The 24,462-nt window shown below is 36.6% G+C and overlaps 1 protein-coding gene across 2 annotated transcripts in view; it reads right to left on the bottom strand.

Annotated features, from left to right (window-relative positions):
- il11ra (interleukin 11 receptor subunit alpha) overlaps positions 1 to 15,784 on the bottom strand; it is a 52,254-nt gene extending 36,470 nt beyond the window's left edge. For both annotated transcript variants that reach the window (XM_063014057.1, XM_063014058.1), the window contains exon 1: positions 15,553 to 15,784. The gene's annotated coding sequence lies outside the window, so the exon portion shown is untranslated. The remainder of the gene's footprint in view (positions 1 to 15,552) is intronic.
- Positions 15,785 to 24,462: the final 8,678 nt, after the last annotated feature.

Raw genomic sequence — 24,462 nt, 5'->3', positions numbered from 1 at the left:
TATATGGTAAGTGGAGCTGATAAAATGGACAGTGAGTGTAAAAACCAAAACAAGAAGGTGGTTAGCTCTTGTAATCATGCCATTGCATGATGTTTGGGAGTCAACATACTTGGGGCTCCTTTAAGTTGCGAATTATCCAATCTTATTTATGTTGATGAGTGATTATTCAGAGAATGTAGCTTCTGTATCACCTAACTTACACCCCAGTGAAACAGAAAGTCACGGATGGCTGCTTAAAAGTTTCTACACACTTGAAACTTGAAAACGTAAAATATAAACAGAAATCCCTTTTAAGCAACAGTTTGTTTAGAATGTAATGTACTGGTGTCAATATTCGTGACCTGGGGTTTCATTTACAAAGAAAAAAGATTTTTTGCATATTCTTAGCATGAGACACACAAAGACATTTTTCCATGATCATTTTATTAGTCCCTACCAAAGAGCAATTGTTCTGAAGTTCTAATGTTGAACTATTGTCATGAGAAATCTGGCCTCAACGAATTCTACCCTTAAGCCCTAATGAGTCACTGGAAGCTTAGAAACCGTCAATGTTCAGAATGAAAGTGAAATAATTACAAAGCTGTGTATATCATCTGTATGTTCAAATTCACTATTCCCTGATCGATTCAAGAGGCAGTGGTGTAACGTGAAAGTTAACAGGTACCAGACACTCCTTCGTATATGATTCTCAGACAGTGGAACACTCTCCAGAAGATAAAGTACTTTGCCCCCATGAGTCATGGCTGCTGGGAAGTAAACGCATATTCTATTACCACTGTTCTAACATGCATGTCTGGAGCATGCTGGCATTCAGCCACCGGCTCTGCAGAGCTGCTCCGAACCCTCTGCACACAGAGCAATAGCTTAGCATTACCGCTCATACCAGCCTGGTCTACACAGGGTTTATTCTTAGGCTGGCAATCCACAGTTTTGTGTGCTTTGTTCCCAAAGGGATTACGATGGCCCGTAGCACTTTTTGTGGCTCTAGTTGGAGAGCGATCTGTTAAGAGATAAAAGGCTTTGGGCTGATCAAAGAACATACCAAAAGGCTTTGGCAGGGCCAGAATATATCAAACAACCACCTCTTACATATAGCTTTGGAGAGAAAAGAAATAGCATGTGCTTTTTAACGGATGATTGGTTTGGTGGCTTTTTTGGTACTAAATGTTGACATCAGAAATTGCAAAGATATTCAAAGATATGTACAACACACAGCCTGTTCTTCTTAAAATGATTTTTCTTCATTATTTTCTTCCAAACTAGATGTGCCCACATCTCTTTTGCACTCAAAATCTCTGCCAAAGACATGACACCATACATGACAGGGTAGCACACCTCTTCCTACATATTTTATCAGCTGGTGGTGGATTACACGCTTTGTCCTTTGAATTCTTGTGCCACTTTTGCCGGCACCTCAACCAATAAAGCTGACTCAGAGGTGACCCCCCCAAACTGACCTTTCCTTCCTTAGACACATCCAGTCTTAGTGGTAATCAAGGTGTAAAATATATTTTAAAGTGACTGAAAGGATTATTCGTTACACTAGCAGTAATGTCTTTGATGCTAAATATTTCATAATCTCATGCCCCCCTTTAGATGCTCATCTGGCACAGAGGTAAACTGTGCTAGCCCACTAACACTGGGATACACTTTGAATCCCGAGCGGTAATATCGCTATGATTGGCTATGTCTGTGGGTGGCCAAGGCTCTGTGATGGATTGGAACCCTGTCTGTTTGCTGTTTTTGTGAGTTAGTTCTCAGTAACCTAGTTTTGACCAAGCCCAGTGTCTTTTAGCTAAATAGTTTTTTGTTGAACCATCTACGCACCTTACAAACCCTATTAGAATAAAGACAAATTGGCTGTCAGTACTGGCAACCCCTTAATTGTGATCACTCATTGAGAGTACACTAGGTTATGTCTATCTAGGTATCACAAAAAGTACTATTGGTATAAAAACTCTCTGCAATAGGAGCCCTTCTGTTGGTGTGTACCAGATGCCATAGCCATCGTGTCCTCTGGAATAACTGGGTCTTGGCGGCCCATCAACCTGTCAGTGGTTCATAGCTCATTTGTCCTCTGTCAAAGTCAGTCAGGTCTTTATGCTGCCCATATCAGCTGCATTCAACACGTAAACGTACCCACCATCAGCTTAACATTTAATATACCCCTGACCGGTGGTATGCCCAATCGGTAGGAAACAGGCATTATCATGCCCATTCTTGGGGGATGGTCTTTATGTTTTGTTTCATCAGTGTGTATACATACTATACCAGCCCTCAGAACTAAAAGTCGATTTGATTTACTTCAACAATGCTGCAAAAAATCCATCTTGCACTGTGAGGCCAAGTAACTCCCACAGCATCACTTCACCGCTGACCACAGTGTACTCTATCAACCCTCACAATACCACATAAGTGTGTTTTCTTTTTATAATGTGGCCAGAACCGAACCAAACACAAACAAAAACCAGCCAGAGAAATTAAATGATATTTAAAGAATGATATCTAGCATTTTACAGGCTGAATATGACCAGACTAGACAGATAAATGTTAGAAGAAGTTAAAAAATGTCTCCAAATGAAACGAACATCTCAGTCAATATAAAATTATAAGATTAAAACAAGCTAGATTTATCCATGGCATTTGCTGCTTACTGATTACAGAGAGGAAAATGCTGGCAGGAGTCAGGACCTGAATGTGCCTAAAGAGCTATATTATCCTCCCTTTTCCAAGCACTTATGTACTCCTACAGGTCACATGTGTAATTTGTTTCATGTGATAGACAACATTCTATTATCACGTTACCACATTTGAAAGCTGCAGTTCCAAAATAACAGCATGTGCATCCAAAACTCCAAATGCTAAACATAACTGGTACTGTGGCTATCAAGGCGAAGTCCAAACCTGCTTAGAAGCATGTAGACCTCCATACTGGGATTTAATCTGACCCGTCAGGATGAAAGGGTTGCTTGTAAAAGAGCTGTTGATTTTATACACCACGTGCAGATAAACAAAGTCTCTAGAGTAAGCATCATGTTGCTTTGCGGACGTGCTGGTCGTGGTTGGTCATTAATTAAGATGACAGCATAAAAAAAAATCTTGATTTTCTGCAGCTTGACATTAACAATGTTCTGATAACACTTTATGTAAACGGACGGGAACAGAGTTTTATTTTTCTGATTACATTTGTTTCCATCTGTTATGCCTTATAGTCGTGTCACTCCATTAACAAAGCAAAGCTTTCACTTACGCCAGGTCGACAGTCCTGTTGTTCAATAGCTTTGTGAGGGCTGATTAATTAAGGTTATTATGCATTTATTTATTTACACTGGTTATAAGTGGGGATGCAAGTTTTGTTTTCAAAAGACTATCTTTAGTCAGCTGGTAATTGACATTAACTGACAAGCTTATTTTTATTTTTTAAATGATTCATTAATTGGTTGGGCTTTTAGAATATTTTTAATGCATTTTACCCCCCTTTTTTCAGTGTCCAAGGAGGGTGTATTTTCGCCTGACACACACTCCCTCTGATGTGTGCACAGTCCACCAATACCTTCTTTTTCACTCATACTTCAGTGGATTTGCATGTGAGGTCAGCATCGCATCTCCACTTTCTGTCCTTACACAGTGTTGATAACCCAAACCCTAAATCCAGTCTTTTCCACCCAGCAGACTAAAAGCCAATTTTGTCTGCTGCAGGCATTAGCCAGCTGTGCCTGCTAGAGGGCGCCCAGCCTACCGGTAGCAGAGCCAAGATTCTAACCCAGGAGCTCAGAATCTCAGCGCTGGTGTGCTAGCAGATTATCCCGCTGTGCCACCTGGGCACCCTAGAATACATGTTTTTATATAATAAATTCCAAAAAAAAATAAGGAAACGTAAACAATATTTATCATATTTGAATCAAATATCATGTAGTGCTTACATCCCCTCAGACAGTCATGACATAGATACACATCCAAGAGCCTTGCATTCCTCAAACACAAACATGACAGACTCCTCTGCTAGTCGGCCAGCATGAAGTGGTCAATAGGAAAAGTGAACCAATGTCTGTCATTCACAGTCAACCGATAATTCTTCCTAATTCACCTGGAGGGTCATTGATCTGAAAAGTCATTAACAAAAGCAGGTCATTAAAATAATCAGGTTTCGCTCACCTCTATGCATTAACATATAGATGTGGGTTTCATTTACAGCGTTACAGCACTATTCAAAGTTACTTACAATTGTGACTAAATACAATGCAAGCAATAGGAGCAACTGTTCCAGTGCTGGTTGCAGTTTATGAAGAATCTAGCCTTGCACAAGAAGGCTAATATAAAACTGATTTCTTGAACAGCACAACTGCAGTGGTTTAAATCCCATCTCGGGCCTCATGCAATTTTAATCTTGGAGGTGCTCTAGGAGCAAAACGACTCTAACTTGGCAGCAGAATTCGCTTCTTCCCTTAAACGAGGCTCCCTTCTCCTAACAGAGCAAAGCACAGTCAAGATTCATTTAAAACCAATCACAGCCATTCCAAAAAGTGTGCTGAAATACGAGCTGGAAATGAATGTGTGCAGTGTATGAGAGAAAATTGGACTTGGCAAGTCGGTAAACTGATGAGAACAGTTCTTGAAGAAAATATGGAAAGAGAGCCAGAGCTTTCAACAGAACAAACCAAAAGCAAAACTCCAGTTTGTGGTTTATTAATTTGCAGGTATGTTTTTTTCCTATTGGACGTTTCTCGAAGCCAAAATCCCACACGTTTGCATTTCTTACCACGCTATGGACGATGAGGCTTTTGCTTTCATAGAAGGAATGCACATCTGGATACATGTCCAGTAAACTACCTCCTTAAGAATATGGTTCCAAGAAAATGCTCAGAAAAGTCAATTAAATGTACAACAAGTAAGCTGAAACAGAGACGTTTTTCTGCAAGAAGCAAATAAAAATTCTTGTTATAAAAAGCTTTAATGCACTTAAGCGTTCCCAACTCAGTGAAAGTCCTAAGCTTCTCAAGAGATTACAGGATATAAATGTTCTGCTTCTGCCAAAGGTTCAAAACAAATCCCACTGTGAGTGCATGTCACACTGAGCAGTGCGGTAATAACAGTGTGGCTGTTGGCACAGATTGGCACAGAGACCCATATTCAGGTTAAGCGAATGAAAATACTGTGGGAGAGCTGTAAACAAAGTCACAAATAAAACAACAGCTCTGATTCCAGACCACACAGCTCACATAGCTTGTTCAGGTAGAATAAAAGTAAAGAAAATATCAAAATAACCTCCCAAAAAAAAACTGCCAGCATGGTCTGTCAACAATACACACTTTTTCTTTCATAAAAAAGCATGAGGAGGTGTTTTTACACCAAACAGAGCATGACTCAAACATTAAAATAATTATATCACATTTATCTGTTTAATTAATGAGTAACCAAACAACCAATAGCCAACAATGTTATTGTTCAATTAATGCTGTTAAATAAAAAAGATTATTTAAATTCCTGTACAACGACCAGTTTAAATTAGAGTTGAATTTTTCAACCAGTAAAAACTGGGCACAAAGCAGAAATACCCTGGACAGAGTGTCAATCCATCGCAGGGCTTCAGCCTCCCCCCTTCAGATCTGCCATTTACACCAACTGCATCAATATAGAAGCCCGTCTGGCCGACAGCACTGCTAAGATTTACACCCAGCTAAGATTCAAACCCGGATCTCAGCTGTGGCAGGCTAACGTAATAGAACTCTGGATCACCCAAGCACCACCATCACTTTATATTTAAACCATAAAGTGTGAAGCCTTTTTGCAGATGTGTGGAATGTAATGCACCGTAATAAAAATATTTATATATTTTTGCAACATGCCCAGGTACAGGGGTTGGACAAAATAACTGAAACACCTGTCATTTTAGTGTGGGAGGTTTCATGGCTAAATTGGACCAGTCTGGTGGCCAATCTTCATTAATTGCACATTGCACCAGTAAGAGCAGAGTGTGAAGGTTCAATTAGCAGGGTAAGAGCACAGTTTTGCTCAAAATATTGCAATGCACACAACATTATGGGTGACATACCAGAGTTCAAAAGAGGACAAATTGTTGGTGCACGTCTTGCTGGCGCATCTGTGACCAAGACAGCAAGTCTTTGTGACGTATCAAGAGCCACGGTATCCAGGGTAATGTCAGCATACCACCAAGAAGGACAAACCACAACCAACAGGATTAACTGTGGACGCAAGAGGAAGCTGTCTGAAAGGGATGTTCGGGTGCTAACCCGGTTTGTATCCAAAAAACATAAAACCACAGCTGCCCAAATCACGGCAGAATTAAATGTGCACCTCAACTCTCCTGTTTCCACCAGAACTGTCCGTCGGGAGCTCCACAGGGTCAATATACACGGCCGGGCTGCTATAGCCAAACCTTTGGTCACTCGTGCCAATGCCAAACGTCGGTTTCAATGGTGCAAGGAGCGCAAATCTTGGGCTGTGGACAATGTGAAACATGTATTGTTCTCTGATGAGTCCACCTTTACTGTTTTCCCCACATCCGGGAGAGTTGCGGTGTGGAGAAGCCCCAAAGAAGCGTACCACCCAGACTGTTGCATGCCCAGAGTGAAGCATGGGGGTGGATCAGTGATGGTTTGGGCTGCCATATCATGGCATTCCCTTGGCCCAATACTTGTGCTAGATGGGCGCGTCACTGCCGAGGACTACCGAACCATTCTGGAGGACCATGTGCATCCAATGGCGGTGCCGTGTATCAGGATGACAATGCACCAATACACACAGCAAGACTGGTGAAAGATTGGTTTGATGAACATGAAAGTGAAGTTGAACATCTCCCATGGCCTGCACAGTCACCAGATCTAAATATTATTGAGCCACTTTGGGGTGTTTTGGAGAAGCGAGTCAGGAAACGTTTTCCTCCACCAGCATCACGTAGTGACCTGGCCACTATCCTGCAAGAAGAATGGCTTAAAATCCCTCTGACCACTGTGCAGGACTTGTATATGTCATTTCCAAGACGAATTGACGCTGTATTGGCCGCAAAAGGAGGCCCTACACCATACTAATAAATTATTGTGGTCTAAAACCAGGTGTTTCAGTTATTTTGTCCAACCCCTGTATATCTGCCATCTCTAAAATAAAACACCCAAAAACAAAAAAAATAGCACAAAATTAGAGGGCATTTAGAAGGCGTTCAAGATCTACTACAAAAAATGGATCACAACCCAAAAAAAAAAACAGATCCACAAAAGACAATTTTTGAAATCTCTTGACCTCCCTATGGAAACATTTTGACTGGAAACAAATTTTTTTTAAAGATATTTGTCATAGTTGTTATAATAAAGATATAAAAGGAATCTGTCTCGCGTGTGTTCCACGTAGTCTAGTATTAACCTATTGTGTGTTAATCAAACCAGAATAACACTAGATTATCTCCACATTATGACCAATGACCATTGCTTATGACCCTCCCCCCATTGTGTGGGTTTATCGCACTAACCCACCTGTCAAATTACAGGTGTTAAATCAGAGCACACGTATACAAAAGGCGAGATATAAAAGATGTGTAAACACGCATGTATTTATCGAGTTTACACTGCACAGATCGTGTCATAGGTAGTTGTCAGTACTAAATATATGTACTAGAATATGGTGACACGTTTTTAACCCCAAACAAAACAAAATATTATGACACAGAGTGCAGCTTGAAAATGCATATAATCACCATGATATTGTTTTATTGCCTTATTATCTAACTTAATTAAAACTTAACACTAACAACACTACACAAGTTTATGGATTATCCATGACTAAAATATGTGTTTTGCTGTGTGTTGACAATAATGCACTGATAATAGATGGTGAAATAACAGATAAAGATTTTGCACCATATTTATCTACAACAAAACCTTTCACAATCAGTTTAAATATCAAGATTACCTTTACGGTATAGTATTTTAAGAGCTCACTGGACTATTCTTTGCAACCAGTTAACCACATCCACAGATTACACCATTTTTGTTGTAATGACATAACTCGCAGGTAATCTATATATGTATCAAATCTTTCAACTAGTTTACTCATTTTCAAATGTTTACATTTAGTTTTTCATATGTTTTAATATGGCAGTTGTTTGGTGGCACCTTGTTTGCAACCCAAGCAAAACATTGATAAATTGAGAGCATCTTGGAAATGCATGCAAGTACCATGACATAAATTTCAATTACAAATGGAAATTTTAACACAATAAGTGTGTGTGCTTTTTTTATTTATGTATTTATTTATTTATAAACAAAAATGCTATAGTGATAGATGGAGAAATAACCAACTTCATGTCAGTGGTAATTCTTACATTACTAATGAAGTAATCTTCAGCAGGTATATTAAATGTTTCTTATGTTTTATTCTTACATTACTAATAAAGTAGTTCAGCAGGTATATCAGTTGTTTTGTTATGTTTTATTATTAGATTACTATTAAAGTAGTTCAGCAGGTATATCAGTTGTTTTGTTTTGTTTTATTATTAGATTACTATTAAAGTAGTCCTCAGCGGGTATATCAGTTGTTTTGTTTTATTATTAGATTACTATTAAAGTAGTCCTCAGCAGGTATATCAGTTGTTTTGTTATGTTTTATTATTAGATTACTATTAAAGTAGTCCTCAGCAGGTATATCAGTTGTTTTGTTTTGTTTTATTATTAGATTACTATTAAAGTAGTCCTCAGCGGGTATATCAGTTGTTTTGTTTTATTATTAGATTACTATTAAAGTAGTCCTCAGCAGGTATATCAGTTGTTTTGTTTTATTATTAGATTACTATTAAAGTAGTCCTCAGCAGGTATATCAGTTGTTTTGTTTTATTATTAGATTACTATTAAAGTAGTCCTCAGCAGGTATATCAGTTGTTTTGTTTTATTATTAGATTACTATTAAAGTAGTCCTCAGCAGGTATATCAGTTGTTTTGTTATGTTTTATTATTAGATTACTATTAAAGTAGTCCTCAGCAGGTATATCAGTTGTTTTGTTTTATTATTAGATTACTATTAAAGTAGTCCTCAGCAGGTATATCAGTTGTTTTGTTTTATTATTAGATTACTATTAAAGTAGTCCTCAGCAGGTATATCAGTTGTTTTGTTTTGTTTTATTATTAGATTACTATTAAAGTAGTCCTCAGCAGGTATATCAGTTGTTTTGTTATGTTTTATTATTAGATTACTATTAAAGTAGTCCTCAGCAGGTATATCAGTTGTTTTGTTTTATTATTAGATTACTATTAAAGTAGTCCTCAGCAGGTATATCAGTTGTTTTGTTTTATTATTAGATTACTATTAAAGTAGTCCTCAGCAGGTATATCAGTTGTTTTGTTATGTTTTATTATTAGATTACTATTAAAGTAGTCCTCAGCAGGTATATCAGTTGTTTTGTTTTATTATTAGATTACTATTAAAGTAGTCCTCAGCAGGTATATCAGTTGTTTTGTTTTATTATTAGATTACTATTAAAGTAGTCCTCAGCAGGTATATCAGTTGTTTTGTTTTGTTTTATTATTAGATTACTATTAAAGTAGTCCTCAGCAGGTATATCAGTTGTTTTGTTTTATTATTAGATTACTATTAAAGTAGTCCTCAGCAGGTATATCAGTTGTTTTGTTTTATTATTAGATTACTATTAAAGTAGTCCTCAGCAGGTATATCAGTTGTTTTGTTATGTTTTATTATTAGATTACTATTAAAGTAGTCCTCAGCAGGTATATCAGTTGTTTTGTTTTGTTTTATTATTAGATTACTATTAAAGTAGTCCTCAGCAGGTATATCAGTTGTTTTGTTATGTTTTATTATTAGATTACTATTAAAGTAGTCCTAAGCAGGTATATCAGTTGTTTTGTTATGTTTTATTATTAGATTACTATTAAAGTAGTCCTCAGCAGGTATATCAGTTGTTTTGTTTTGTTTTATTATTAGATTACTATTAAAGTAGTCCTCAGCAGGTACAGTGTATCACAAAAGTGAGTACACCCCTCACATTTCTGCAAATATTTCATTATATCTTTTCATGGGACAACACTATAGACATGACACTTGGATATAAGTTAGAGTAGTCAGTGTACAGCTTGTATAGCAGTGTAGATTTACTGTCTTCTGAAAATAACTCAACACACAGCCATTAATGTCTAAATAGCTGCAACATAAGTGAGTACACCCCACAGTGAACACGTCCAAATTGTGCCCAAATGTGTCGTTGTCCCTCCCTGGTGTCATGTGTCAAGGTCCCAGGTGTAAATGGGGAGCAGGGCTGTTAAATTTGGTGTTTTGGGTACAATTCTCTCATACTGGCCACTGGATATTCAACATGGCACCTCATGGCAAAGAACTCTCTGAGGATGTGAGAAATAGAATTGTTGCTCTCCACAAAGATGGCCTGGGCTATAAGAAGATTGCTAACACCCTGAAACTGAGCTACAGCATGGTGGCCAAGGTCATACAGCGGTTTTCCAGGACAGGTTCCACTCGGAACAGGCTTCGCCAGGGTCGACCAAAGAAGTTGAGTCCACGTGTTCGGCGTCATATCCAGAGGTTGGCTTTAAAAAATAGACACATGAGTGCTGCCAGCATTGCTGCAGAGGTTGAAGACGTGGGAGGTCAGCCTGTCAGTGCTCAGACCATACGCCGCACACTGCATCAACTCGGTCTGCATGGTCGTCATCCCAGAAGGAAGCTGACGCACAAGAAAGCCAGCAAACAGTTTGCTGAAAACAAGCAGTCCAAGAACATGGATTACTGGAATGCCCTGTGCTCTGACGAGACCAAGATAAACTTGTTTGGCTCAGATGGTGTCCAGCATGTGTGGCGGCGCCCTGGTGAGAAGTACCAAGACAACTGTATCTTGCCTACAGTCAAGCATGGTGGTGGTAGCATCATGGTCTTGGGCTGCATGAGTGTTGCTGGCACTGGGGAGCTGCAGTTCATTTAGGGAAACATGAATTCCAACATGTACTGTGACATTCTGAAACAGAGCATGATCCCCTCCCTTCGAAAACTGGGCCTCATGGCAGTTTTCCAACAGGATAACGACCCCAAACACAACCTCCAAGATGACAACTGCCTTGCTGAGGAAGCTGAAGGTAAAGGTGATGGACTAAACCCAATTGAGCACCTGTGGCGCATCCTCAAGTGGAAGGTGGAGGAGTTCAAGGTGTCTAACATCCACCAGCTCCGTGATGTCATCATGGAGGAGTGGAAGAGGATTCCAGTAGCAACCTGTGCAGCTCTGGTGAATTCCATGCCCAGGAGGGTTAAGGCAGTGCTGGATAATAATGGTGGTCACACAAAATATTGACACTTTGGGCACAATTTGGACATGTTCACTGTGGGGTGTACTCACTTATGTTGCCAGCCATTTAGACATTAATGGCTGTGTGTTGAGTTATTTTCAGAAGACAGTAAATCTACACTGCTATACAAGTTGTACACTGACTACTCTAAGTTATATCCAAGTTTCACGTCTATAGTGTTGTCCCATGAAAAGATATAATAAAATATTTGCAGAAATGTGAGAGGTGTACTCACTTTTGTGATACACTGTATATCAGTTGTTTTGTTTTGTTTTATTATTAGATTACTATTAAAGTAGTCCTCAGCAGGTATATCAGTTGTTTTGTTATGTTTTATTATTAGATTACTATTAAAGTAGTCCTCAGCAGGTATATCAGTTGTTTTGTTTTGTTTTATTATTAGATTACTATTAAAGTAGTCCTCAGCAGGTATATCAGTTGTTTTGTTTTGTTTTATTATTAGATTACTATTAAAGTAGTCCTCAGCAGGTATATCAGTTGTTTTGTTTTGTTTTATTATTAGATTACTATTAAAGTAGTCCTCAGCAGGTATATCAGTTGTTTTGTTATGTTTTATTATTAGATTACTATTAAAGTAGTCCTCAGCAGGTATATCAGTTGTTTTGTTTTGTTTTATTATTAGATTACTATTAAAGTAGTCCTCAGCAGGTATATCAGTTGTTTTGTTTTGTTTTATTATTAGATTACTATTAAAGTAGTCCTCAGCAGGTATATCAGTTGTTTTGTTTTGTTTTATTATTAGATTACTATTAAAGTAGTCCTCAGCAGGTATATCAGTTGTTTTGTTATGTTTTATTATTAGATTACTATTAAAGTAGTCCTCAGCAGGTATATCAGTTGTTTTGTTATGTTTTATTATTAGATTACTATTAAAGTAGTCCTCAGCGGGTATATCAGTTGTTTTGTTATGTTTTATTATTAGATTACTATTAAAGTAGTCCTCAGCAGGTATATCAGTTGTTTTGTTTTGTTTTATTATTAGATTACTATTAAAGTAGTCCTCAGCAGGTATATCAGTTGTTTTGTTTTGTTTTATTATTAGATTACTATTAAAGTAGTCCTCAGCAGGTATATCAGTTGTTTTGTTTTGTTTTATTATTAGATTACTATTAAAGTAGTCCTCAGCGGGAATATCAGTTGTTTTGTTATGTTTTATTATTAGATTACTATTAAAGTAGTCCTCAGCAGGTATATCAGTTGTTTTGTTTTGTTTTATTATTAGATTACTATTAAAGTAGTCCTCAGCAGGTATATCAGTTGTTTTGTTTTGTTTTATTATTAGATTACTATTAAAGTAGTCCTCAGCGGGTATATCAGTTGTTTTGTTATGTTTTATTATTAGATTACTATTAAAGTAGTCCTCAGCAGGTATATCAGTTGTTTTGTTTTGTTTTATTATTAGATTACTATTAAAGTAGTCCTCAGCAGGTATATCAGTTGTTTTGTTTTGTTTTATTATTAGATTACTATTAAAGTAGTCCTCAGCGGGTATATCAGTTGTTTTGTTATGTTTTATTATTAGATTACTATTAAAGTAGTCCTCAGCGGGTATATCAGTTGTTTTGTTATGTTTTATTATTAGATTACTATTAAAGTAGTCCTCAGCAGGTATATCAGTTGTTTTGTTTTGTTTTATTATTAGATTACTATTAAAGTAGTCCTCAGCAGGTATATCAGTTGTTTTGTTTTGTTTTATTATTAGATTACTATTAAAGTAGTCCTCAGCAGGTATATCAGTTGTTTTGTTTTGTTTTATTATTAGATTACTATTAAAGTAGTCCTCAGCAGGTATATCAGTTGTTTTGTTATGTTTTATTATTAGATTACTATTAAAGTAGTCCTCAGCAGGTATATCAGTTGTTTTGTTTTGTTTTATTATTAGATTACTATTAAAGTAGTCCTCAGCAGGTATATCAGTTGTTTTGTTATGTTTTATTATTAGATTACTATTAAAGTAGTCCTCAGCAGGTATATCAGTTGTTTTGTTATGTTTTATTATTAGATTACTATTAAAGTAGTCCTCAGCGGGTATATCAGTTGTTTTGTTATGTTTTATTATTAGATTACTATTAAAGTAGTCCTCAGCAGGTATATCAGTTGTTTTGTTATGTTTTATTATTAGATTACTATTAAAGTAGTCCTCAGCAGGTATATCAGTTGTTTTGTTATGTTTTATTATTAGATTACTATTAAAGTAGTCCTCAGCAGGTATATCAGTTGTTTTGTTATGTTTTATTATTAGATTACTATTAAAGTAGTCCTCAGCGGGTATATCAGTTGTTTTGTTATGTTTTATTATTAGATTACTATTAAAGTAGTCCTCAGCAGGTATATCAGTTGTTTTGTTTTGTTTTATTATTAGATTACTATTAAAGTAGTCCTCAGCAGGTATATCAGTTGTTTTGTTTTGTTTTATTATTAGATTACTATTAAAGTAGTCCTCAGCAGGTATATCAGTTGTTTTGTTATGTTTTATTATTAGATTACTATTAAAGTAGTCCTCAGCAGGTATATCAGTTGTTTTGTTTTGTTTTATTATTAGATTACTATTAAAGTAGTCCTCAGCAGGTATATCAGTTGTTTTGTTATGTTTTATTATTAGATTACTATTAAAGTAGTCCTCAGCAGGTATATCAGTTGTTTTGTTATGTTTTATTATTAGATTACTATTAAAGTAGTCCTCAGCGGGTATATCAGTTGTTTTGTTATGTTTTATTATTAGATTACTATTAAAGTAGTCCTCAGCAGGTATATCAGTTGTTTTGTTTTGTTTTATTATTAGATTACTATTAAAGTAGTCCTCAGCAGGTATATCAGTTGTTTTGTTTTGTTTTATTATTAGATTACTATTAAAGTAGTCCTCAGCAGGTATATCAGTTGTTTTGTTATGTTTTATTATTAGATTACTATTAAAGTAGTCCTCAGCAGGTATATCAGTTGTTTTGTTTTGTTTTATTATTAGATTACTATTAAAGTAGTCCTCAGCAGGTATATCAGTTGTTTTGTTATGTTTTATTATTAGATTACTATTAAAGTAGTCCTCAGCAGGTATATCAGTTGTTTTGTTTTGTTTTATTATTAGATTACTATTAAAGTAGTCCTCAGCAGGTATATCAGTTGTTTTGTTTTGTTTTATTATTAGATTACTATTAAAGTAGTCCTCAGCAGGTATATCAGTTGTTTTGTTATGTTTTATTATTAGATTACTATTAAAGTAGTCCTCAGCAGGTATATCAGTTGTTTTGTTTTGTTTTATTATTAGATTACTATTAAAGTAGTCCTCAGCAGGTATATCAGTTGTTTTGTTTTGTTTTATTATTAGATTACTATTAAAGTAGTCCTCAGCAGGTATATCAGTTGTTTTGTTTTGTTTTATTATTAGATTACTATTAAAGTAGTCCTCAGCAGGTATATCAGTTGTTTTGTTATGTTTTATTATTAGATTACTATTAAAGTAGTCCTCAGCAGGTATATCAGTTGTTTTGTTTTGTTTTATTATTAGATTACTATTAAAGTAGTCCTCAGCAGGTATATCAGTTGTTTTGTTATGTTTTATTATTAGATTACTATTAAAGTAGTCCTCAGCAGGTATATCAGTTGTTTTGTTATGTTTTATTATTAGATTACTATTAAAGTAGTCCTCAGCAGGTATATCAGTTGTTTTGTTATGTTTTAGAAGCAGGTCTTCTGAAGGACTTGGTACAAAAAAAAGCTACATTTTTGTACAGTGAAAAAAAAGAACTAAATTTATTTTACTGAAGCCTGTGCACCAAAAAATAAACTTCTCTTAAAACATTCATTTATCTTGTACATTGTACTTGGAGGTCAGGTCATATTTATGGTATTTTAGTTTTGAATAGTTTTGAAAAGGGCTGGGTTCTTAAGCACTAACTAGTATGTGAGAATAGTAGCGACACCAGTGCTGCTCTACTAATCTGACATACTGTGTAGTAGACTAGTATGTACTTCGAATCGTAGCCATAGTAATGAGCCTGGTCGGCTGGAGCAACATGCAGAAAATGGCAAACAACGAAAACAAAAGGAAGTATCTCACCATTAAAACCCCTAAAACAACAAAACGTTTAGTTTTATAGTTCACCGTTTTCCAGAGGCGATAAATGGTTGTGCTTAAAATGTAATGCTTCCTAGTAAGCGTTCTCTACACAACTCATCAAGCTTCACATTTGAACTTAATAACGTTTCAATAAAAGCCTACCTTTTCTGTCTTCTGAGGTTAAACGGGCATTTTGACTCGGTTTCTCTCCATGGCTTTAGTTTGAGTACGTTTTAGACCGCTGTAGTAAGAAGAGTAAACGCCACAGGCTACGACTTTCCCTCGTAACGTCCCATTGGAGGACGGTGTTGTGAGTATTGCTGTGAGTCTAACTTAAAAAGAGTCGATTCACCAGCACTGTAGAACCGGGTCAACTGCACAGCTGTGGAGTCGATACCAAACGGTGAACTCGATTCAGCTCAGGAGTGCGCACTGAGCGTGTCACGACTCTTGGAATCAACTCTGTTGTTTGTAATACAGTACTTAGAATACAAAGGAGTCGACTCTAACGTTTTGGAATCGAATAGCCTTAGTTTTAAGTACATAAACTTTTTTCCCCACAGTTTTATAATATTCCCACCTACTGGTGTAGGATTGGCTAATAGCTCAACCAGTTCGACATTGTACCCAATCCTGGCGCTGTAACCTGGATTAGTGTGAAAATGGGTGCGTACTTTATGATCAAGGCTGTCCCAAGGTATCCTATAGCTAATATGCAGGTTAAATTAAAGAGCCAAGTTCTTATTTTTGCTTAAGCATTTTTATCAAACTTTTACAAATTGTAAAAAGTCGATGTGAACCTATATAACATGTATAGAACATGTATGTAAATCAGTGGCGATTTCTCTAAGATTGCAAGGGAAGCTCAGCTTCCCCTAAAATGTCAAAAATTAAATGGTCAGATATGTACAGTTGTGTTAACATTTCATTGACTACAAATGCGTTAGAACACGTTCATCTCGAAGACGAGTTCGTTCAGAATCAGCTACTTATCACAAATCGACTGACTCGAACTTCTCATACATTCACTTAGCGTCAATGCATTTGCCCGTAGAAGCTGAGCGTCTATTCACTTCAACGGGACTGCAGGGAACGTTTTTTTTCATTGCTTCGAAACTCGCCGGTCATTGGATAAATGCCACGATTTTGTCCCGCCCCCCGGACGCTGAGCGTCTCTGGGGGTGAATGGAGCTGTGGGCGGGTCTGGACGCTGAGCTTCTGCAAGATGATTGGAGGATCAGTCGAAAGGCTGAATCCAGTTTTGATTGACAGCTATTTTGAGATCTACACCATCACTTAATCACTGGGAGCTTCAGTCCCATCGCGGATTTTGCAAGTGAAGTCGAAAGACAAACTGCAACCCATTTCAGGCCATTTTCTTGAAAAGGAAAGGAGGGCAGAATTTATGTATAAATAAATTGACAAATTTTATGATGTAAGCCGACAATGAGCTTCCCCTCTTTGAAAGACCAGCAGCCGCCACTGATGTAAATATATAAACATAGATTCAGGTGCATAACACAGGTGTGCAAGTGAATTTTGAATCAACATTGACTCATTGTATGTTATACAACCACTTTATCCTGGCCAGGGTTGCGGTTAGTCCGATTCCCTGGACGAGAGGCACTAACCATCCTGGACAGGTTACCAGTTCATCAAAGGGCATGCACATACACACACACACACACACACACACACATACACACACATACACACACAGGGCAATTTATCCTATTCAGGACCACAGTGGGTCTGATTCACTGGGCGAAGAGCAGGGAACACCGTGTACAGGTCGCCAGTCCATCACAGGGCAAACAAAAACACACATTTATACATAGGCCAATTTTAGTAGGTCCAGAAACTGAACTGGCCAGACACTGCTAGTATACATATGCATCTATGCACATTTTTGTCTTTTTTAATGTATCTGATCTAATTTTGTCTTGCTTTATTAAGTTTTGCATGTTTACTCTGTGTGATTCTAAGATCTTACAGTTTTCAATAGCCAGAGGTTCTTTTCGTTTGTGGAATCCAAACAAGCAAACCAGATGCACCAAATCGCTACTTTAAACTGACCACAAATATGCAAAAATGTTGACTAATTCATGTTTATGTGAGGATGTGATTTGTTGTTAAATACAGGCTTACAGGACATCACCCAAGCAGCTTAAAATGTAGGGACAGTTGAATTTTTCCAAAAGTAGCATGACCATAACATAAATCTACCCCAACCTTATTCCTGGAGCCACATCAAAATCTTATTGCTGTGGCTGTTCAACCCATAGAAAAGTAAAGTTTAGTGCTAAATTCCTTTGGATGCCAGAATAAAAGGGAGAGTCAGTGGCTTTTGAACATGCTAATTGCTGTAAGCTAAAATGTAAAACTTAACCATAAAAATAGACCCTCTGACCCATGTTTCTTTTAAATTTATGCCTTTAAAATCACATGCAATCATACATTCAAATATGATTGACAGTAAAGTAGGCTGCTCTTATGTTCTGTTAATATGTCTTTTTAAACTGTTGAAGGCTCTGTTAACAACAATATGAGGGTATTTTAACCTAATTAAAAGGGTTACACACTGAAATATTTGTTAGGGCAGTAACTGTTGCAGTTTTGCAAGTGGAATTTTACCCATTTTTGATTCAGGACTGCTGTGGCCACCGTCGTCCAGTTCTTTTCTTCATGATGCGCCATACAATTTCAATAAAAACGAATTTGAACTGCAGTCAGACCAAACATGCACAAGTCATGCTATTGTAGCACATGCAGAATGAGGCCTGGCATTGTCAGAAGCCTGATGAAATAACCATAGATTGCCTGGAAAAGATGTTGCTCTCACGGCAGCATATGGCTCTCTACATACCTTGTCACACATGCCAATTACCCATTCTATTACAGATGTTGACTTTTGCACCTGCCACAGTCTGGGTGGTCCTCTTTATTTTTGGAACTCATTTTTTTCATTTCGGTGATCTCAATTACCTTTTTTTGTTAAATACGGCTGAAATATGGACTCTGACCACAGCACACATAAATTTTTGGCCCTTCTTAGATGAGCTTTGGATTATACATTCATTATGCATCACATACTAAATGTTTTAGGTGATCTACATTTTAAATAAGAAAACAAATTGTCTTTAGTCCCAGTGACAGTATATGTTTAAATGATCCAGTTTCAGAAAATAATAGCCATCAGACTGTAATGTAGCTCAGGTAATATAATTTAAGCAGTATCCTTTCATAGAACATATGTGTACGTTCTCGATTTAGGTATGCCCAGTTTTTAAACTGTAATACAGTATGTTATAAATGCAAAGTGTTGCCAACAAGCGATTCGATGCTATTGGGTGATGAAAAGCAGGTTTATACTGACATCTTCTGGAAACAGCATACTATGGCATAGCGATTTGCCCACATCCATGGATGATCATCGTTTTTCTTAATATCCTATTGGGTCCTATTGTCATTATATCCCAGGCATAGATTGACCATCTTTTAAGGTGAGATTGTGGCATGGATTTTGGCATGTTCTTCCTGTGTTCCTGTGAGTTCTTTTACTTTACATAACATACAAAAGATTGGCTACTCTAAATACTGTATGTGTGAGTTAGTGAGTTACCTGGCCAGGGTGTAGTGCTGATTTGCACCCAATGTTTTAGGGTGGTGCCGGACAAGCCACAACCTTGATTAAGAAAAATCAGCTCTTAATAAAATGAAAAATATGAGTAAATGACAAAATGTCTATTAATGTGTTTAAACATATTTTCATGTAATGAAAGATAATGTACTATAATGTATTTATGTATAAATGTAAGCAAAACAATTACAAAACAAATACAAAAAGAAATACACACCTGGGTCACACCCTGCATTCAGGACAAAAAAACAAAAACAAGCCAAGTCCAAAAAACTGTCTGTGGATCTCAGCAGTCAAATTATTATGGCAAGGTAGAGATCAGAGCAAGTATTTAAACAATATTCAATAGTTTTGACATATATTTGGTATTATTTTTGATAATATACAATTTCTAATTCTTTGAGTAATGCTTAAAATTGACCACCCAGACGAATTGTGCATCCAGGAAAGAAGGGCCCTGGTCAAGAAGGTAAGAAAGGACAAAACAGTCACTCTAAAAAGTTGCATGGACAATAATCTCTGCAGCACTCCATCAATCAGGCTTTTTTGGCAGAGTGATAAATTGGAAGCCACTGATGGTTAAAAGGCTAATGATGCACATGCATGCAAAATAAGACACTGGAGTGGCATCAGGGAAAGTCTCTAAATGTCCTTGAGTGGCCCAGCTAAAGCCCAGACTTCAACAGCACCAAATGCTCGTCATCCCATCTGTCCGAGTTTGAGAAAGTCTTCTATTAAAATGCAATAAACTCCCCAACACTTGTTATGCAAATCTTGTGGAGACATATCCTACAACTTGCACTGTGATTTTAATTTATGCTAATTTTAAACCTGACAGCTGCAAAATGTATAACATCACATTTTCATTTTAACAACATTCTGTTATCAACTGGTAACTGAGGACACACACTGTATTAGTTGTAAAAGTAGATTTCCTTTTCATTTCTGCTTGATAAAACACATCAGCTGCTCAGCAGGCTGCTATATAATGTATGGCATGTTTTTAATGGGAGACAGGTCTGGACAAGCCTAGCATCTGCACTCTCATACTTGTAAGCCATACTGGTGTAACACATACAAAATGTGGTATGGCATTGTCATGCTGAAACAAGCAGGGAGAGTCATCTAGGTGGCAGCATACGTTGCTCCAAAACACACATGGAACGGATGATGTTTTGCATTTATAACATTTAGGACTGTATTTTATGTCTGTAAATAAAAAAAAACCAGACATGGTACTCATCAGACCAGAAAACATGATAAACAGTGTTAACTGGAAAGCCAATGTGGTTATACATATACACACGTTTTAAAGCTTGTCTACTGTAATACCATCTGAGGGATCAAAAGGTCACAGACAATGAATGTAGTTTTTAGGACTTTTTATGTGCAGTGATTTCTCCAAATTCTCTAAATCTTTTAATAATGCTATGGTCTGTGGGTGGTAAAATCCTTAAATTCTTTGCAATCATATGTTGAAAAACATTGTTCTTCTATTTTTTTTTTACTATTTTCTCACACGTTTTTTGCAAAAAGGGCAAACATTAGGCCACACTTGCTCATAAATGACAAAGCCTTTTGTTTTTGTTCCTTTTTATATATACTATATACTATATATATACTATATAATAATAATAGCATTAACTGTAAAATGTTTCTAAATATGTGTTTTTAATAACTTTCTTCTCCCAACTTTTTAATGTGTTGCAGGCATTTAATTTAGGAAATATTCCCAAAATCAAAAACGGCACGGTGGCTCAGTGGGTAGCACTGTCGCCTCACAGCAAGAAGGTCCTGGGTTTGATCTCCAGGTGGGGCGGTTTGGGTCCTTTCTGTGTGGAGTTTGCATGTTCTCCTTGTGTCTGCGTGGGTTTCCTCCAGAAGCTCTGGTTTCCTCCCACAGTCCAAAGACATGCAAGTGACATGAAATTGTCCATGACTGTGTTTGACATAAAAAAACTTGTGTAATGATGAATCTTGTGTAACGAGTAACTACCGTTTCTGTCATGACTGTAACCAAAGTGACGTTAAAATCCTAATAAATAAATAAATCATGAAAATATATTCATTGTGCTTTTCTCAACTGAATATTTGCAAATTCTGTTTCTTGGTATTTTTTACTTCTAATACCCACCCTTCCTTCTTTGTTTGTTTGAATGTTACTTTTTTTGTATATGCTATGATACCATGTTTTTACTTTTTACTCTATCAAACTTGTATACCAAACATAATGCTTTTAAATCCTTTGTAATTCGTTTACTGTTTGGTTAGCAAAAAAAGCATCACCATCTTTTTCATTCTGAACCACATATTTTCTACATTTATAAATATATTTTTCCACATTTTTACTGCTATTATTGTTATTATTTTTTTGTATTATCATTAGTATTATTAGCAGCCCCGGTTCTGGACTGCTTTGCTTGGGGGGGCAGTAAAACCTAATGAGGGGGCATGTTGATAGTCATGTTTTTGAAGCCAGAAATATATTCAAGGCTTGATTTGTGCATGAATGATGACAGCCAAGCTATTGATACTGGCTTAAAGTGATGTATGAGGTAAAGAAATAAAAATGCATGTTTTCGAACTTAAACTTAAAACCCAATGATTAAAAAATACATGTTGATTATGTAAATGGAGAAAAAAGATTATCTAATTGTATTTCATTTTAATACGCCCCCTTAATTAAATTGCCATTACTAATAGAACAACTCTATTTCTTGAAAGGCTTTAATACAAATTTAAGTCAAAGCTGACAAATGTACCTACACACAGACTGAGAATATTCAAACGTGGAAATAGGAATGAGTGAGAATATTTATATTATTGGGAAATTAAAATATAAAGAAAACAAAAGAATACTAATTCTGTAAAAAAAAAGTGTTTACCAGTATACCTGCCTCTCGCTCACACTAACAGAACATATACTGCCGAACTGAACTGTTTGGGGCAGTCTGCCGATTTTTATATGACTCAAAGAGCCAATCAGGAATAAGCAAGGAAATATCTTCACACTGTAAAACAAAATGCATTTTTGTGATTGGTTCAGAGATAATTTTAAAAATAGCCGTTGCTTGCATTGTGCTTGGGGGGGCAAAGACACAATTTGGGGGGGCAATGCCCCCCTCAGCCCCCCCCTAGCGCCGGCCCTGATTATTAGTATTATTAAGCATGCCAGAGACGTCATGTCTTATCATTTGCAGCTGAATTCTTCCCTCGACAGTCCAGCAGAGGTCAGCCAACATTTACACATATAATGAGAAAACATTTTATTAGACACTTACTCAGATCAGTTTAAACCAAAGAGACAGTTAAATTTAATGTTGTCCCTGTTAAAAGCTCAAAAACTTGGCCTGAAGCTTTTGGTGGGGATGTGTGACTGAGACCTAACGATCTGGAACATTAACAAAAGTAAATCAATAACAGAAAAGTTTCCATACAATAACCTTAAACAAGGCATTTTAAACGAATAATAACATAAAATTATGTAAAACTCTTAAGTTGTCTTGTACTATGTGTTTACAAACTGCCTAGACAGTTATTATACTTGTTGAATTAAACACTAACACACACACACACACACACACACACACACACACACACACACACACAGGATTCAGAAAACATTTGACTTTGAATGGATATTATCAACATCTTAACCCATCTGAATCACACTGAATCACACTGAATGAGGTAAACAAAAAAATGAGGTATTTAAAAATAAATAAATATTACAAATCAAAAGCTTTAAATATAAAATGTGTTCAGACATATGCTGTGACACTCCCAATTGTGGTCAAAGACATCCTATTTAGTCTGTTTTAATCATCCTTGATATGTGTATAGAATTCATTTTAAGTCCACATGTTGCAAAACAAACTGTCTGGATATATTTTGGAGAGACCCGCACTTGGGTCTATAAGGGCCCAAAATTTACCCTGCATTGTTAAGAGAAAAAACAAGTCATCAAGTTCAAGAAACTGTCTCTGGATCTCTGTGATCAAATTGTGGCAAAGCACAGATCGGGACAAGAATATAAAATAATATTTAAAGCTAGAGCGTTCCAAGGACCACAGTGGGCTCATTAATCTTGGATGAAGCTTGGCGCGACATTAAACCTACTAAGAGTTAGTTGTCTGGTGAAATTGGGCATCTGGGCAAGAAGAGCCATTGTCAAGGAGGAAAGAAAAAAAAGAAAAAAACAACAGTCACTGTAAAAGATCTCCAGAAGTTCTGTACAGTGATAAGAGAACATGTTGAATGGACAACCAGCTCTGCAGTACTCCATTAATCAGGCTTGTAAAGCAGGGTAGCAAGAAAGCAGCCACTGTTGAGTAAAATGTATGAAGAGAAATAAAATTGAACTGTAAGCACTGTGTCTAGCAAGTAACAGATACTGCACATTACCTGGCAATTGTCTCTACAGTAAAACACGGTGGTGTCAGCATCATGCTGTGGGGTGCTTCTCAGCGGCAGAGGAAGGAAGAAAGAAATAAAGGATGGATGAATGGAGTGAAACACTGGAACATACTTGAAGATAACCTTCTTCACCATGACAGGAGAATTCATTCATTCATGCATCCATTCATTTATTGTCTGTTTTACCACCACTTTATCCTGGTCTGGGTTGCGGTGGGTCTGATTTATTTGGTAATAGGTTGAAAACAACGGACAGGTTGCCAGTCCTTTACAGGACAGACACAGACACACACACACTTACAGGCAATTTCCTGACTGCATGTCTTTGCACCCAGAGGAAACCCATGCAGGCACAGGGAGAACAAGAGGGACTCTGGCCACACACCAGGGGAATTAAACCCAGACCCTTCTTGCTGTGAAGTGACAGCGCTACCCACTGCGGCACTGCAACAGGGAAATTATATCAAATTTGTGACACAAAATGTGTTTGGATTGTAATAAATACACTTTCAAAAAAACGATGATAACTTAGATCCTGACAGAGAAAACCCACTTGTGGGACTTGTGACAAATATAAGCAAAAGTATGACTCGAACATATAACAAACATGTTTAAACTTAAAAAAATAATAACTAAAATAATGATTCTGTATCAATGGTTCTTAAGCTGCAGCTTAAGGGGTGTGCCATACACATCTGTGCTATAAGGCTAACATTTCTATTCATTAATAGGCGGCACGGTGGCTCAGTGGGTAGCACTGTCGTCTTTCCTCCGGAAACTTCAGTTTACTCCCACCATCCAAAGATGTGCAAGTGAAGTAAACTGGAAATACAAAATTGTCCATGACTGTGTTTGACATTGAACTTGTGAACTGATGAATCTTGAGTAATGAGTTGTTCTGTCATGAATCTAACCACAATGTGTAAAAAATGGCGTTAAAATCCTAATAAATAATAATAATAATAACAACTAGTCATCAATACATTTGTGCAGGCAGTGAGACCGGCTGTTGACTA

This window comes from Trichomycterus rosablanca, chromosome 18 (genome assembly GCF_030014385.1).
Source record: "Trichomycterus rosablanca isolate fTriRos1 chromosome 18, fTriRos1.hap1, whole genome shotgun sequence".
In the NCBI taxonomy this organism is placed as follows: domain Eukaryota; kingdom Metazoa; phylum Chordata; class Actinopteri; order Siluriformes; family Trichomycteridae; genus Trichomycterus; species Trichomycterus rosablanca.
Note: the sequence above shows the minus strand (reverse complement) of the source record. Positions and strands in the feature narration are given on the sequence as shown.